Source organism: Corvus brachyrhynchos, unplaced genomic scaffold, assembly GCF_000691975.1.
Source record: "Corvus brachyrhynchos isolate BGI_N302 unplaced genomic scaffold, ASM69197v1 scaffold202, whole genome shotgun sequence".
Taxonomy (NCBI): domain Eukaryota; kingdom Metazoa; phylum Chordata; class Aves; order Passeriformes; family Corvidae; genus Corvus; species Corvus brachyrhynchos.
The window spans coordinates 3,294,499-3,300,224 of record NW_008238132.1 but is presented as its reverse complement, the minus strand read 5'-3'; the positions used below and the strand labels follow the sequence as shown (position 1 = coordinate 3,300,224).

The following is a 5,726-nucleotide window of genomic DNA, read 5'->3' as shown; positions in this document are numbered from 1 at the left end:
AGAAGTAGGTGAATATTTGCCCCTTCACTGCTTCTGCTCTCACAGAGGAAAAATAAATAAATAATAATAAAAAAATCTTTCTTGTCAACATCTGAAGCTGTGGCAGTGAGACTGCTGAATTATGCATTTCTGTTGAAGACAAATACACCTTACATTGCTTTGGCTGCTTGTTGCATGAATTGAGCTCCATTTTTTAAGGAACTGGGGCAAACCTACACATGCTGAAGTGCACTGGGTGAAGCTGCTTGTGAAGACAGGAATCTGCCTTTGACTTTTTATAGTGGATAAATATTCAGGATTCAGATTTGGTGTCCAGCAGAAAGTGTTTTCTTTGGAAACCAAGCATCTTAAGAAATGAAGTGTCCTTGAATTAATCAGCAGAAAAGGCAAAGCATTAAATTATAAATTGTAATCATAAATATTCATAGCCCTCCTCTGGTATAATCAAGAACAGATAAGAAGTTGTGCATAAAACCCACAACAACAGGCGTAGGATCTTGTGGCAAGATCTCTCAGTTCAAATAGTTTGTTTTGAAAGAACTGGAGCTAACAGTGAAACACATTCAGCTGTCAGCAGGCATATGAAAGGCAAACTGACATAAGTCCTGCTGCCTCCAAGCACAGGAGTTACCTGATCCCTTGGAGCATGGAAGTGCAGCTCAGGGTTAGTAAGCCATGAAAATCACTGAGATTTCAGGCCCCCATGCTGTTCCCACTGTGGTCAGTGCCAGCATTTGAAGGTCACTGCACTGGGACAGGGTGAGGGGCATGAGTCCCAGCCAAAAATTGGCATGATTCTTCAAGGTGTTTGTGTATCACCTTTCCCAGTCACTTGCCCTGGCACAACCTATCTCTTACTGGTGTTTTCCTTAGAATGGTGCATGTTTCCTTTAAGCTAGTGCCAGGCAGATGTGTGGAACATCTCAAGTGCTGCTTGACCTGTCTGTGTGGACAACCTCTGATCTCCAATGAGTTCAGACATCTTGCTCATATAAAGACACAGGTTACTATAAATACCTAAAATTAGGTGTCCAGATTTGTCCCTGAAACTCACCTCTAAATTCAGGGCAAGCTGAGTCCCCACCCTAGACTTTAATGTCTAGGTTGCCAGCTGGTGTGAGCCGCTGTGACTGTTGTCACCCGTGCCCAGCAGTGTACCACAGTGTAGACACTGACCTCGACTTGCAACTCTTGCTTCAGACAGTGAAAATTCTTGACCTAACTCAGGCTTCACTGAATTTCATCCTGTCGAGACCAATCAGCCAAGCAGTGTTACAATGCATCTAGTTGAAGTGTGACATATACTTTGGTGTGATATGGGAAAAGAGACACTTTAGGTCAGAAATTGAAATGAACAGATTGAATTTTGGTGTAAATTTATGTGTGTAAGATTTCTCATTTCTAATGTTCTATTTTTTTTTTGTAGAAGGAACAGAGTTATTGAGCATTTCTCTATTGATATCTGAACTTAAGTAGTCTGAGATCCTGTGATGCATAAATCTCCATGCTCAAAAATTCTTTACCTTTCCAATTGTGGAAAAAATCCTAATGCAATCCTGTATATTACTTCAGTCATAATGATACTTGCAGGGACAAGGAAATAATGAAGTGGAGGAAACCCAAGCTTTCAATACTGATCATTACTAGAGATGATCCTGAGCAAATTCCTAGGTAATTGCATTCAGACATAACCTAGTCTCACCATGGAAGTAGGAATTTCTACTGAATGCTTCCTTTTTTGACTCTCGGAATCCATGCTTTTGTTGCTCTTCTAAAACACCCTTTGAAGATCATGGTAACATTTCCTGGATAAGAGCTGCAGGATTGGACCCTCTTAAGGATGCTTTCCATGTGCTAGAAGTGCCAGATAAACAACCTGATTGAATCATTAACCTTTTGCCTGATTGTTGGCTAATTCAAAAAGCAAGGGGGTCCTTTTATAGAATCAGCAGGCAAGGAAGCTTGCAGATAAAGAGATGCTCTCATGTGCCAACTGAGTACAAACTGTAGGCTGAAAATACCAGACTAATTTTTCCTCTGTCACATCAACCTTTGCCAGCATAATTATGACTACAGAAGAAAATTAACCTTTTAAAGCAAAGTGGGAATTTGCTGTTCCTATCAATAGGAAAGGGGAGAGGACACTTCCATGGTGGGGGTGGATCAGCACATGATCACAAGGAGAGAAAGTGCCTTTCAGAACATGGCTCACGATGGCCACAACATTCTCATGTAACAGAAACAGGAGTGAAAAAGCCCACTGGTTTTCAAAACAGGTTAACCTGTAATGTAATTCTTCTCCATCTCAGAAGGCAGACTGCCAGCCTTGCTCCTTATGGCTCTGTAGAGGTCAAGCCTGCCCAAAGCCAGTGCCCTGGCTTTGTGATTTTATAAAGTTGCTGGTTTTGTAATTTCTTTCTTATCTTCCCTCGCTCCTCCCATATTTTTTATTTTACATCTTCATCTTGCGCCTTTGTTCCCCCTTCTGTACTCTCCAAATGTGTGCTGGAGAAGTGTCTGCTTGCATGCTGCAAAACCTGTTTTGGTAAATACCAGCTGCAGGTAAACGACACAATAAATGAGCATTGCATATTTTTCCTGCCCTCTTCATTAAACAAAGGTGACAATGCTTGGAAAGGAGGAAAAACTGAAACTGAGGATTTTTTCCTTACATATACTTCAAGTGGTTCCATTTTCTTCCCATAAAGGGCTAATCCAGGCCCTATGCACTCATGATACCCTACTTCAGGCTTTTATGAAAAATGCAGCAGCAATCAGTACTAGTTATTGGTCTGTATCTCTAAATATAGGAAATGCACAGAATTTCTGTGCCAGCCTGTCAAAAGACTACAGCCAGTCCCTAGCAGGGAGACGCAGTAGAAGAGCAGGGATTACAAGCTGCTTAAATCTATCTGCCGATCAACAGAGCAACATCGTGTTCTTTCAACTGATATTTCTAATCCACAGAAACTCCTAAACCAGAACTGAGCAGGTGGGAATCTCCACATAGAGCATTGTAATGCTTAACATGTGTACTGGATTTATCTGCAAGAGCAGTATAGGCCTGTTAGTGCAGTACTGCTGAGAAAATTTTATTTGTCCAATAATTCGCCAGGGGAGCTATTAGCTTAAGTTCACTGCGATGCTGGTGTGGCTGTGCAGAGCACTGCAGAGTGATGGTGCTAGTTCAGGCTCAGCTATGCTCTGCTGGATGGTGTTGACATGTCCTTAAATGACCTAGATGGTTGACTGAGTGAAAATTCTCTAATATGGGAGGAGAATTTCAGGGCTGTATCTTGCAGCATTCTGCAGTCAGGGCTGGAATAACTATGCATGCCTTGTTCCAGCCCTCAGCATTTTGTCCAGGCTCTGAAAACCCTGGAGAAAACTTCAAATTCACAGGTTTCTCACTAATGAGTAGCCATCACTAATTCCAGCAGCCTGTTTATTTCTACCAAATCTGTAGATTTGGTCTGTATTGCATTATTATTACCAGTATTACTGTGAGAAAGATTATTAATAAGTAGACAGATTTCCAGATACCTCTGTGATAGACATAGCTTCACACAGCAGTGCAATTTTGCTCAAAAATGGACTTGCTTCATACTTCTCAGGCTGTAATCACATATTCTTTCTTTTTTTGTTGTTGTGCCAACTCTAGACACACGGTTTAAACATTTACCTTTGAATAATTTTTCCAGATGGGTTTTTCTGAGATTCTCTTTCAACTCCAAACTGATTTTGGTGATCAGTGTAGGTGTGAGGTCCATCTACCTCTGGCTTTTCCAAAAGCACTGTTTGGTTCTTCCTACTATTCCCTAGCAGATGGTGGTGGCAGTTAGGACTGGCGCCTTGAGAGGCCACCTAAAAACATGGACTAGACAGGAGTAAGGGAACAAAGGTAGGTATTTATTCGAAGGGCCTTCAAAAGTACCCCCTGGGGAGCCAGAGGCTACTGCCAAGATGGATCCCAAGATGGATGACGGGTTATGAGTTCTTCACACTTTTATAGGTTCTGTTCATTTGCATATCAGGGTTAATTCTCCAATTAAAGCTTCAGTTAATGATGTAATTTCCCCTCAGCTGACCCCCCTCTCAAAGGCTTTTGGTTTATACTTTTTGGGCCTAGGATGGTCTGGGTGTCCTTGAAGACAAAGCCTGAAGAGGCTCTGTTATGTCTGCCTAGCATGAGAGAGCAGAATTTAACAGGCTACAAGAAACTTCAGAGATATACACCAAGCAGGACAGGATTCGAAAAAATACAAAAGTTAAAACCTAAGGCATCAGGGCAAGGGATCCCAGCAATCACTGTTGCCAGCCAGTTACAAGGAACTAGGTCTAAGTCTTTGTAGGCTGTTATTTTTTGATTCTTAACTGTAATCAATAACTTGAAGTTATCCTGGCTTGACCTGGGAGATCTAGAGCATCCAGTGCTGTGAGCCAGGGTGCTTCTGCTACAGCTTGTGGAAACTTGACAGTTTTGAGCAGCTCGAAGCCTGGCTGCACACATTTAGAACAGAAGATCTGTTTTAAACTCAGATTTATATACATGGAACTGAGCATCCTGGTTTTGGTGTATACTACGTATTTCCATGCAGGGTTTTTGTAGTGGGTTAAGACTTACAGTGTACTTGTGCCATTATTGATAATTATACTTCTGAACAGAGGATCTACTCTTATGCTTCTCCTCCTTAATCCACATCACTAAATAACTTATGATCTTAAAGGATCCTCTTCATGAATTTCCATGCCATGAGCTCCCACACCTCCTCTTTAGTACACAAGGGATTCAATCAAGATTGAATTATTTGATAAATGTGGGGTGTTGTTAGGTCCCTGTCTCAAGGGCTGCTGTCAAAACAGAAAAACAGGGAGTCCATGGTCTTCAAACCATGGCAGGATTTCAGACACAATGGGAAAAAGTACTGACTTTTATTTAATGTTAAGATAATGCAAGGATGCTTGAGAAGATGTAGGCTAAGACTTTCAGCTGAAGAAGTAATAGTTATGAAAATTACAGTGCTGCAGATAGAGGCACAAATACCATCTGAGGGTATAAATATGAAGTTAATAGTGCAACAAACTATTTATATTTATTCCTACTTATCTTTTGTGATATAATGATATTGATTTAAGGGAAAAGAGACATGACTTCTATGAAGCATATGGGAGAGAAATTATGCCCCTTTACCAAAGCATTAAATTTCAAGGAACTAACATTTCTAAGGGAAGTCCCAAATCCTTATAATATTCTTAACATTCAGCATCACAGTGCTTGTACTGTGACCTTTACCTCAGCAGATATATGTGTGAAAATATATTTATCTGGACAACTATTTAATGGCTCAAAGACTGAAAAGGCTGCTATATAAATTACTCCAGCTAAAGCCTGCCATCTATTTAACACTTTCACTTAAACCAGATTTCATTTTTAACACTCTGTTTAAATATTTTCCCCCTGCCCAAAGACAAGCATCAAATCACTTCTGCCAACATTTGACACAATTCAAATGTACACAAGGTAAAGTCCTATTTGGATTCAGAGTTAGTAGGAAATGAAGTTGAAAAACTTGGGAATTCTTTATTGCATTTTGCAGCCTTCTCTGGTTGCTTTTGAGAGATATTATACTGCAGATTTCCTAATACAATTTTTACCAATGTAAGTTTTTGGCATACTGAGGATAAAATTAGCTCACAGAGACAATATTAGAAAAGAATAAAAAAAT

At 40.3% G+C, this 5,726-nt stretch overlaps 1 protein-coding gene across 1 annotated transcript in view; it reads left to right on the top strand.

Annotated features, from left to right (window-relative positions):
* The window catches only part of OLFM4 (olfactomedin 4), a 23,682-nt gene that overhangs the window by 6,574 nt on the left and 11,382 nt on the right, over window positions 1-5,726 (top strand). The window lies entirely within an intron of this gene.